Below are 12,352 nucleotides of genomic sequence, written 5' to 3'. Positions count from 1 at the left end.
AGGTATTAAGACCTCTGTCAGATATTTGGATTGAAATTATATTTTTCATTATTAATTTAGTTTTATGGCTCAGTATAGTTTGATATTTTATATGGTTGAACTTTTCATGGTGCTCATTATTTGAAGATCTCAAGGGTGAAAATTATGTTAAAGTTTTTCTAATAAAGAAATAGATATAAACTCTAGCCTATACACATTTAGGCTAAACAGTGTTAAAGAAAAAATATTCTGACATTCATTAAAATGGCAAGAAAGACTTTGTTCATGACTTTTGCAATAAAGGTATTGCTAGACCAGAAAGAATTTATACTCAACTCTGAATTAAGAAAGGACCAGTGAAAATTTATAGCCAAGAAGCAGGCGAGGGACTCAGTGGATGGAAAATTACGAGGCAACACCAAAGGTAAGGAGATTTTTGTGCTAAACTGACTTAACTGATTCTTGCTGAAGGCAGACCAGGATGATCAGCTGTCAAATGTGGGAGATAAGGAATTTGATCAGATATTAAGGGTCATCAGCTATCTAGAGTAGGAAACTGACTTAGCTCAATTCTAGATAAGCCCAAAGATGAGGCCTACTCAAAAAGAGGGCTCACAGAAGCCTGACTACAGTTTGGTCAAGGAAAGAATCTTAGTCAATAGATATAAGGTAAAAGGAATCAGGCAATAAGTGTAACTTAATTGTAAATTGCCTCCTAAATCATGATTTCCAATGGAAGTAAATTTATGGCAGGCAATTGAATACCACTGGATAATATAATATCGATATGTAAGAATTAGAAAGAAGTGCTAGAAAAAAGAAAGTGGGGCAGAAAAATGAAACTCAAAAGGCAATCTAAAAATTAGTATTTGGGAATATTTATATTATGTAACATCCACACCTCCCAGAAAGCATGTTATTTGTCTCTTTATAAAAATAAAATCAGTGACAGATTGCTAAATGTGAGATAATCATATTCATAAATAATGACCTATAATTTTCAAGGTACATACAGTCTGTAACCACAATAAAATATTTTAACACTGGAAGATTATAACAGTTTGAACTATACAGACAGCTCTGCAAATGTATTGAATGTTTTGTGAATCCTTAGAAATAGAACAGAAATATGTGGAATTAAGAACAAACAGATTTAGTTTTATTGTTAGTTTAAGTTAATGGTTTATGACTTAGGTTGGAATAACAAAAAGATATATTGCATTAGTGAAGAAAAATGACACAAAATATGGCAATACAAGATTACAAGCAATAGTTTAATTATATAATATATATCAGCTTTTCAATATAATTTTGGAGATAGTTATAAATATATGGAAGGATTCACTAAAAGCAAAATATTAATATTTTAGAGGTAATGGTTAATATAGTAAAATATTTAAATGAAATACATACAATCTATGATAAAATGGTTATAACATTTTATGAGAAAAGTAGCAGTCACGGATAATTCAAAAGATGAACATAATAATGTAAGTCATGATATTTTACACTAGAAAAATTTTATAACAGTAATTTATTTATAGTTCTGTTATTCTTAATGAAAATATAAAGGCATTATATCTAAAAACCAGTCTTGCTGCCATTATGTGTAAAAGAATAAATGTATGAGCGCCTGTAAAAACACAACGCTGTAATATAACGTGGATATCTTTTTAACTCCGGTTGAGCAAAATGAAACACTCATTACATTGCATAAATTAATTGGTAACCCTCATAATCCACAGAATTCCAATGAAATCACAAATGAATTTTGCGGAATTAACAGTTCCAGACCATCTTGTAATTGTGCCAGCCACACTGTTTCTCACATAAAAATGTCATAGAAAATAAATGATGTTAATATTTATCCTATGAACAACAGTCTCATAGTCCACATGGTGACTTAAACCACTAATAGCTAGTCAAACATGATATAACAATCATGCCAATGAAATATAACCCATTATGAGAAAAAATTGCTATAGATTAATAAAGTACAATTCAAAATAGAAAACAAGTAACAGGTTCCAAAGTAGTTATTTAAAAGAGATTCTACTGTTTTCTTAAAACATTATGGACAATAATCATATTTAGAGAGTTATATAGACAAATATTCACAATTTCATATCAATGAACAGTTTAATACAAAGTTCCATTGTATTAATAAAAGGTTGTATGTGACTTCTACCTTATCTAATTTTGGCTTTGTTATGAGTATGCGTATGTGTTCCTTTTCAGTTACCTAACATAAGCTGTTTATATTTCCATAAAAGTTTGACAAGATTAAATATTTTTAAAATATGTCACTGTTTTAGTAGTTTACATACATGTTCCATGAGTACTTAGCAAATATTTATTATAATCCAATTCTATCTAAAAATTCAAAAAGATTAAAAAATAAAAATGGATTTTCCTACTATTAAAATGTCTTTACCTAATACATTTTTATAATACAAAAACTTAAGAAATCCTAAAATAGCACATACACACACACACACACACACACACACGTCTCCCTCCATATCTATGACAGACTTATTCCAGGACCACCACAGATACCAACATTGCAGGCATTCAGGTCCCTTATATAAAATGACATAGTATTTGCATATCATCTATGCACATTCTCCCATGTACTTTAAATCATGTCTAGATTGTTTATAATATCTAATACAATGTAAATGCTATGTAGATAGTTTTATACAGTATTTATATTAATAGTATTATTTTTATTTCATTTTTTATTGTTATATTGTCATTTTTTTATTTTATTATTTTTTGGATATATATCCAGAAATGTGATTGCTGGGTCATGTAGTAGTTCTATTTTTAGTATTTTAAGGAACCTTCATACTACTCTCCATAGTGTTTGCACTAAAATTTACACTCCCACCAACAGTGTACAAGGGTTTCCCTTTCTCCACATTATCGCCAGCGTTCCTTATTGCCTGTCTTTTTTTTTTTTTTTTTTTTAATTTCAGCTTATTATGGGAGTACAAAAGTTCAGGTTATATATGTTGCCCATGCCTCCTCATTCCCCCGAGTCTGAGATTCAAGCGTGTCCATTCCCTAGACAGTGCACATCACACTCATCAAGTAGGTATAGACCCATCCCTTCCCCCAGACCCCCACCTCTGTCCGATACCCAATTGGTGTTATTCCCAAATGTGCACTTAGATGATGATCAGGGAAACCACTTTACTGGTGAGTACATGTGGTACTTATTTTTCCATTCTTGAGTTAAAGCCATTCTAATTGGGGTGAGATGATATCTCATTGTAGTTTTGATTTACATTTCTCTGATGACTAATGATGTTGATCCATGGTTGGCTAAATCCATCAATGCAGAACACACAGATAGGAAGAGCTGACTGTATACATACACACACAGGCATGCAACTTATTTTCAAGGTATGCTGATATGGTTGAATGTAAATAGATTGGCATATTGGCAAGTAAATGTGTCTTTCTTACTGTTTTTTAATTTCAAAATATTAAGGGGGTACAAATGTCTTTGGTTAAATGGATCAATTTTTTAGTGCTTGGGTCATGGCTTTAAGTGTGCTGATCACCCAAAATAGTGTTCATTGTACCCATTAGGTAGGTTTTCTCCCATCTTCTCCTCCTTCCCCTCCCCCTACTTGATGTCCACTGAGTTTTACTGCCCTCTGTGCATATGTGTGCTCATCAGTTAGTTCCAATTTAATATTTAGCAAGTGCATGTTGTGGTTTTGTTTTACATTCTTTAGATAATTCACTTAAGATAATGGTCTCCAGTTCCATAAATATTGTTACAAAAGGCATTAATTCATCATTTTTATAGCTGAGTAGTACTCCATGGTATAAATGTACCACATTTTATTAATCCATTAATGTATTGATGGGCACTTGGGTTGATTCCACATCTTTGCAATTGTGAATTGTACTGTAATAAACATTCAGTGTAGGTGTCTTTTTGATAAAATGACTTCTTTCCTTTGGGTAGAAGGAAAATCTCATTGGTCACTGTGCTGAATATTCTTGGCCAATTACTTTTTAATAAGGTTCTAGCATGTTTCATCAGAGTTTAATCTATATCAGCAAAGAGGGCAAAAACTTTTTTGATGCCTAGCAAATTCTGATTAGTTGGTAGTATCTGCTGTGGTTAGGTTTCGAAGGCTACTGGTATAGTCAGTTTAGCAAGAAAGTTCACTAAGTGTAAGAAGCCTTTATAATAATCTTTGTTCATTCCTCTACTAAGTACAACTGACAACATAGAGTTGAAATGTCATCTCAGTAAACCAAGTAGATTATTCATGGGCACACACCAAGAAAAAATTATACTTCCCATCTTCTGCACACCCATACTATTTTACCCATATTGTAGATGAACAGGTGGTGTTGTTCTGAAGTTTGGAAATACATTAATATTTTCTATGTGGAAGCAACCCAAAAGCAACTATTAGAGATATAATTCATACCTAAGGCCAAATATATGATCCATGTGTTGAGTAAAGTTTTTATAATATGTATTTCCTATTCTAATGGACTGTATAATTTAATTCATCAGAAAAGATCTCAGCTCTGCCAAGGAAAGCTCTTTCATTTAACATTATCACATGGTTTGGAATGAGCTTTCTTTGTTTTCTGAATGAGTTCACTTTTATTTCTCTTGAGTGCAGCCAAATTTGAGAGAATGGCAGAGATGTAGATGGCAGAGAGAAGAATACAGCCACAAGCCTCTACAAAATAGTTATCAATTCACTGAAGGGCTATTGAATTCTAGATACTATTGGAAAAGAGCTTTGTAATTCCATATAAAATGAAAACTGGCACAGAGTTCTAATAACATAAAATATATCAAGAATATATTTCATTAGTGGCTTTGACTATAAAAGTTTATACAGTATTTTTTATGCATCCACCTACTTATTTATTTATTCACCATATTCTGAGTTCTTTTTGCATGCCAAGAACTGTTAGAAAAGATTCCATGGAGGCCATTTGATTTACTTTGCTAGGTTTTTATGAGGAGTATGCTAAGTGTGGACTTATATTTTTCAAGTGTAGCATCAGGTTCAAAGAATGAAAGGTTCAAGGCATTAGCTGGCATCAGTGAATATATACTGTTCAGAAGGTAAACAGCAAAATACTATCTGCATCCTTCATCACATGGCTTTCTTCCTTGGGTAGGTCTGTGTGTATCCAAATCTCTCTTTTTATAAGGACACCAATCATTAAATTTAGGGCCCTCCATAATCCAGTATGACCTCATATTGACTTTGTTACATTTTATAAAACTCTATTTCCAAGTAAGTTCACATTCACAGCTACCAGGAGCTAAATAGTGGATATATCTTTTTGGGGGGATGAGGGTAGGCACACAATTCAGCACACAAGACAGATCATAATAATTTTCATAAAATTTCTCGACAAAAAATCTGTATTTTATATATATAGGTGAAGAATACAAATTTACACTACTTATGTAGTAAAAGAACAGCCAATGTGAGTGATTAGCGTAAAAATAGCCTGAAACTAGTTGAATTCCCAGAGCTTCTAAAAGGGGAACTAAACAGCTTTTTTTTCGAGGAGCATTCATAAAACACACTATGGGACTATTATTTAATATGAAAAACACAAAAAAATAAAAACACAAATCTCTATTAATAATCACATCATGAGATGAAGTACCATTAGGAAGAAACAACTGACACAATGAACAGAATACAAGAGGAATTTGTCTAGATTCAGCCTATCTCTGCGGTTCCCAAAGGTTCATTTGTTTGAAGGACCCAGGTGGCCACTTATAGCAAGTACATTGGGTTATCTACTAACTGGCTCCAATTACTTTTGATCCCGGTCTAGGGTTCCTTCAAATGACATCAACATGTCCTGTTTTAATTTGCTCCTCAAATTCCCATAGCCGTTTCTATAGGAATATGCCCTATGTGATCATCCCTTAACTAAGCCAGTTTTCCATTTCTTTTCTGCCTGACCGTATGGCCAAGCAATGGGCCACTCACTGCCCATGAGTCAGTAAAAACTAAAGCATAGGGGCAAGGAGCATGCAATTTTAGCCCACTAAACTAATCTGTTTTTACTTTCTTCTGTCACAGTGGTGGTCTTACAAACAAGAGGCTATCAGTTCACCTTAGAATTGTCATCCCAAAACCAAGCAGCCCCTTTATCATCAATGAAGATATATATATATATATATATATATATATGGCACAACCTAAATATTAATAGAATCAGGCAGATCCTCAGGTGATTCCAAAGTTGGTCCTAGGGGAAAAGAGACTACCTGCTTGTGAATACATTGATTACCTTTTTGGAATCTCTTGCTATCATGTTCCTGCACAAACCAATTCCATCTTATTTTATTAATAGAATATTTCTGATTATTCTCCTTCACGTTGACCTGTTTCTCTGACATCACCCAAGATACTATGCATATATATATATTTTTTCTGGTTTAAACATTATTTTATGTCATTTGCTCATCATGGAAGTTTCAATTAATGTCTAATAGCAGGCTGGTAATTGCTACTCAAGTGAAATTGTCTAATCCAAAATCCCAGCAGTCAATTCTGCATGGTGTTCACAAGATTTTGCTGTAAGCCTCTGTCTATCTAAGAACTCTAGGACCCGTTTTAGGTAGTTTTATACATAGAATTTAGCAATTATTTTCAGATGTGAAATATGTGTCCCCCTAAATCCATATAAACCCACCAGATGCTGGTATGCTAACATGTTTTGTCTAATAGGCATTTTTAAATTATCAGCATGTGTGGGCTCAGGCAATCATATTGGTCCCCATTCAAAATGTCTAATTATGTATATTACATGTCTTCTGTTTTACAATACTAGATATGGAAAGTGTTCTCAATCATGCATAATATCCGTTCCTATAATACATGTAGATAGAAAGACACAAGAATTTCACATAAAGTCTGTTTAAACATATCAATTTTATCCTCTTTTCACCTTAATACTATCAACTCTTGCATTCTTAGATCTTCCCAACCTAACCTAGGCCCCGTTATGACTTTATCAACAAGTTTGGGAACCACTGTGCTTAAGATTCCCAATAAAGAGTCCCAGAAACATCTCTTTTCTGCATACTGACTGACCATTGTACCCACTCAAGTGTATATGCCTTTCAGTACCCGGCTGGGCATTGGAGTGAGGGACACTGACCTTTTCACCAATCCTTATGTTGATTAGACTGTGGCATCATTATCTCAGGTTGTCTGAGGATAGCTTTTTCATGTCATCTTTCCCTTCTTTTTTTTTTAACTTTCCCTAAAATCAGGTTGAACAAACCATACTTTTTTTTAGGCTTTTGAAAGATAGAGACCAACAGAGGCTCCTATCAGTCCACTCAACTCCTCAGAATATTGCATTAAGATCTTTGTTTTGACCTCATCAATGTCTGCTATATGCATCTTAATTCTTAATATCCATTTAATAATTTCAACCCTGCTGGGAGCAGTCTCTTGACTCTCTCCTTTCTTTTTCCACATCATAGTTCCTAGTCTTTTACGAATTATTTTAACCTTTTCTATCTGTTATTTCAGCATAACATTTCCCTTTGGAAGAGGATCTGAGGTGAGGTCTGTACCATGGGCCGACCAGAATCCAACTTGATCCCAGGTCAGCATCTGTCCCTTCACTCTCACTTACTTTCATTTTAAATACTATTACAGATTGCAATGACCAAGAGGTTGCATGTTTCTTTTTGTTGTTGTTGTTCATTTGGCATTTTCTTATACATCCAGTAAACCAACTCCCTAGAAGTTAGATGCATCGTTTCTAAATTACATGAATATTATTATTTTTTTACCTCCAGTAATTGATCACAGTTGCCTTTCCACCATAGATGCCCCTGTGGCCTCTCAGGAATCAAAGATTTTCTGTATCCCAAACTTTTAACCTTTTTTTCCCCAGACTACATATTTCAATGAGTTGGGATCAGTAGATATTTAAGTTCCTTGTGTTTTGTGTAGTACTTAGCGAAGTCTGTATTTTAAACAGATAGCAATGACAGTGGGGTTGGAAGATGGAGAAAATGGTAAATTTTTTTAAGGCAAGATAGTGAACTAATCAGATTTTCATTTATAAATGACTCTACAGAGAATCTGAATTTGGAGTTTGAAAATAAGAAGTAAAGTTGAACTTGGAATGCCCATGAGAAATACACATAGAAATGTATAGTTAATAAAATTTTCTGTATTTCAGAAGATAAATCAGTATTAGAGCTAATATTGGGGATTCACAAGAAAATAGTTCATGAAATAGAATTTAAGAGGGATAAAAGAAAAGGCCTGAAGATAAAACTCTTAAAATTGCTGATATTTGAGGGCCAGAAGGAAGATGAGGAAATGGAGAACCAGAATAGAATATGACAAAGAAAAATGAAAAAATAAAACAACAATAGTTTCAGGAATGAATCGGTCATACATAGATAGTGCCAGAAAAAATAAGGACAGAAGAGGATATTATAACTTGTATAAGGCCTTTTTATTTAATCTGTTAATAAAGAAGCACATATGTTACTAGAGCATATATTTTTTTCATGTCAGACAGGTAATGTGGATATATACTAATAAGGTTTGAGGGAGGCTTATCTCACACATAAGTATGAAAACCCAATTATCAAATCTATGAATTACGAAAGGATCTACATGATATAGTTGTAATAACAGTATTTCTTTATTAGTTTTCTTTATAATGCTATACATTTTATTTGCAAATAAAAACACTATTCTGAGAAAAGGCCCTGTATTACTATGCTAGAGATGCCATTACAAAGTACCATACATTCAGTGGCTTTAACAACAGAAGTTACTGTCTCAGATCTGGAGACTGAAAGTCTGAAATCTAAGTGTCATCAGGGTGAGTTCATTTGGAGTGCAGTGAGGAAAAATTTGTTCCGTGCCTTTCTTCCAGCCTCTGGTGGTTTTCTGGCAATATTTATCTTTTTTGACTTGTAAATGAAGTCTCTGACTTCATCTTCACATGGTATTATCCTGATGTGCATATTTCTGTGTCCAAATTTCCCTTTTTATTAAGGGTACCAGTGGTAGTACTGTAGGGTCCACCCACATTACCTCATCTTAATTTATCACATCTGTAGTACCAAATTTCTAAATAAGGTTACATTCTGATATACAGGGGATTATGATTTCAGCCTATGAATATTGGAGTACACAATTCAACCCATAACAGGCCCCTAGACTCTGAGAGCATAATCTATATTAGCACTCTTCCATAGTAATAAGCGAGCCAGATACATAATTTTCAAATATATTTAGCCACATTAAAAAAAATTAAATGAAACTAGAAAAGACAATTTAGTAATATATTTTATTTAGCCTATTATCTCCAAAAATTATTGTTACAATGTATAATCAAATAAAAATTACTGAAAAGTTTTATATTCTTTTTTCTTACTCAATTCTTTGAAATCATGTATGTATTCATTTTATACTTATAGCACATCTTGATCCAAACTCACCACATTTCAAGTGTTTGATAGCCACATCTGGCTATTAGCTACTATACTGGACCAAGAAACTTTAGAGCAGTAGTTCTTAGCTTCTTTGTTTTCTTTTCCTTGTAACCTATTGTTAACCTTATAAAACAGGGATCATAGCTCAGTATATTTATATTATTTCAGACATTTATCACAGAACCGGACTGAAGAGAAAGAACAAACGTGAGATTGCAGAGAATAAGGAGTGAACGGAAGGTGAGAAACTAAAAATAGTGTTTGCAAACTAATCTAGACTAGCTGTTGCTTTGGTAAAAACACAAATATGTATATATCTTTTATTATGTAAAATATGCTATATCAGTTTCCTAGTTGCTGCTGTAACATATTACCACAAATTTAGTGGCTTAAAACAAACAAACAAAAAATATCTTACAGTTCTGGAGGTCTGAAATATGCAATGGGTTTCAATGGGCTAAAACTGCATTGTTGATAGGGTTGTGTTAGCTCCAGAGGCTGTAAGGGAGAATACATTTCTTTGCTTTTCCAGATTCTAGAGCTGTGTTCCTTGTATTCATTGGTCCACAGCAGTTGGGGTGGAGGTGGGAATTTCCTCCAGTTTAGAAGTCAGAAACTTAGCACCTTCAAATATCTTTCTGCTTCCCTTATCACATTAATTTCCATCCCTCTGATCCACTGATCCTTCTATTTTTTTTTTTTACAAAAGTAATAATAAATTGTTTTATTATATTTGTAGCCAGGAAATGACATGAAATGATACATGGAATGGCTGTTCTTTGTGTCTTAGTCACCATCATGGAATAATCACATGACTATGTTCATTATTGTTGAAATGGCCAAAAACAATAATTTAGATCTTAATAAATTCATTTGTTAGAGATATTACATCACTATAGCAAAGGAGAAAAATAAGCTTAATACAAAAGATCCCAAATACCCTGATTTGATCTTCACATATTATATGAGTGTATCAAATTATCACATATACCCCCAAAATATGTACATCTGTTATGTATCAATAAAAAAGTTAATAAAAATATTTTAAAAGATATAACAAATTCACCTATGACTATATTTGCTAAATAAATAAAACCATGTTCAATGGATTTCCATAAATGTAAAATTAGTAGCAGTCAACACATGATTAAACTGTTTCTGAGAGTCAATTACTGAGCATGACACAAACAAATCCTATAATCATGTGTATCCTGGGCAACATAGCAAGATTCTGTCTCTACAAAACAAATTAACCGGGCATGGTGGGACATACTTGTAGTCCCAGTTACTCAGTAGGCTGAGGCAGGAAGATTGCTTGAGCTTAGGAGTTTCAGGCTGCAGTGAGCTATGATTGTGCCACTGCACTCCAGCCTGAGTAACAGAGTGAGAACCTGTCTCAAAAAAAGCCTCCAAAACAAAAACAAATATAGACTTTATTTTCTTAATGGTTTATTTATTCATGCAACCAAAAATGTTAAGATTCTATTATGAGCTAGCCAAAATATCAAATATATTTGCATTTTTCAAACAAAAAAAACTACCTTACAGTTAAAACTTTCCATTTGGCATCAAAAATAAGATTATGTGGTATTTTATAGAAAAAAATCAGTGATTATATAATGTCCAAGTAGTATTAAGTTTCAATAACTTTCCTAAATTTCTTAGTTGCTTTCATAAAAAATATTTTCTTTTATTTTGCTCAAGGTCTTATTTCTTATCCTAAGGCTGCAATATTATTTGTGAGTTTATTGTAGCTTCCATTGTTACATTGACTATAACACTGAATTTTATTTTAACTTTAAATCATAATGTGCAAGGTATGAAAATGCTACTGATCTTTACTATTTAAAACTCTGCCCCCTTCTTATGAGGCTCCTGTGGTAACAGGGGATTCTTCTGGATAATTCAGGAAAATCTCTTCATCTCAAGACCTTTGATATAAAGAATTCTGCAAAGTCCCTTTTGCCATATGAGGTGACAGTAATAGGTTTTAGGGATTAGGATGTCAACATCCTTGAAGGCCATTATTAGCCTTCCTCACAGGTTTATTGATTTGAATATTTGTTTGCTGAAAATATATGCATAAATGTTTTCTTAAAATATTTGTAGAATACAAATATTGATAAACCATTCATTTATTGAACATTTATTAAAGATCCATGAGATAAGGATTATACATAGATTTTTCAGGTTATACAATTGTATTTTTGTAAGTATTTTCCAAATATACATGTAAAATATAAAAATATGTATCAGATAAATTGATAGTGATTTGATTTGAGGAAAAAAATTACACACCCTTGAGATTGCACATGTGAGAAAGCTCTATTTCTTTACATTAGCATTTAGAGTTAATTCATGTTTCCAATATCAGAAGGCTTAATAGCATTTTAATTAAAACTATACAGATCATAAATTTTAATCATTAATTACTGCTAAAAGGTATGTGAGCAGCATAGAAATTGCCCTCCTATTCCCTCTTTTTTTTTTTTCTTTTTCTTACAGCCACCTCAAGTTAAGGAAAAATTTATCATTTTACTTTTGCTACCTAGCTCTGCTTAATTCTTGCCACCCTCTTCTCACTGCTCCAGGAAGTGCAGATTTTTCAGTTCTAATAGAAAAAAAGGACAATGCCAAAGTGTTGTCAATAAACATCCTGCCTGAAACCAAGTATCTCATAACTCAGCAGGAGATAATGGTTAATGAAATTGATAAGACAGATGGAAGCACTTCAAATAATCTTTCACTGTCATAACCTTCCTGTGCACATCTTCAGTGTTGTTTACTGAATCATCATGATCAAGCTTGTGGAGTAACAGTTTTTAAAAGGACAGAGACTTGTCCTTATTTATTAAATCCCACCAAATCTGGGATTTA

General features: G+C 32.8%; 1 non-coding gene across 1 annotated transcript; it reads right to left on the bottom strand.

Annotated features, from left to right (window-relative positions):
- Positions 1-8,540: 8,540 nt before the first annotated feature.
- On the bottom strand, positions 8,541-8,644 carry LOC138388632 (small nucleolar RNA U13). The gene has a single exon (XR_011234166.1). It is a non-coding gene; the product is annotated as a small nucleolar RNA U13 (small nucleolar RNA).
- Between the last annotated feature and the right edge of the window lie 3,708 nt (positions 8,645-12,352).

This window comes from Eulemur rufifrons, chromosome 7, assembly GCF_041146395.1.
Source record: "Eulemur rufifrons isolate Redbay chromosome 7, OSU_ERuf_1, whole genome shotgun sequence".
Taxonomy (NCBI): Eukaryota; Metazoa; Chordata; class Mammalia; order Primates; family Lemuridae; genus Eulemur; species Eulemur rufifrons.
This window is presented reverse-complemented; position numbering and strand designations above follow the sequence as displayed.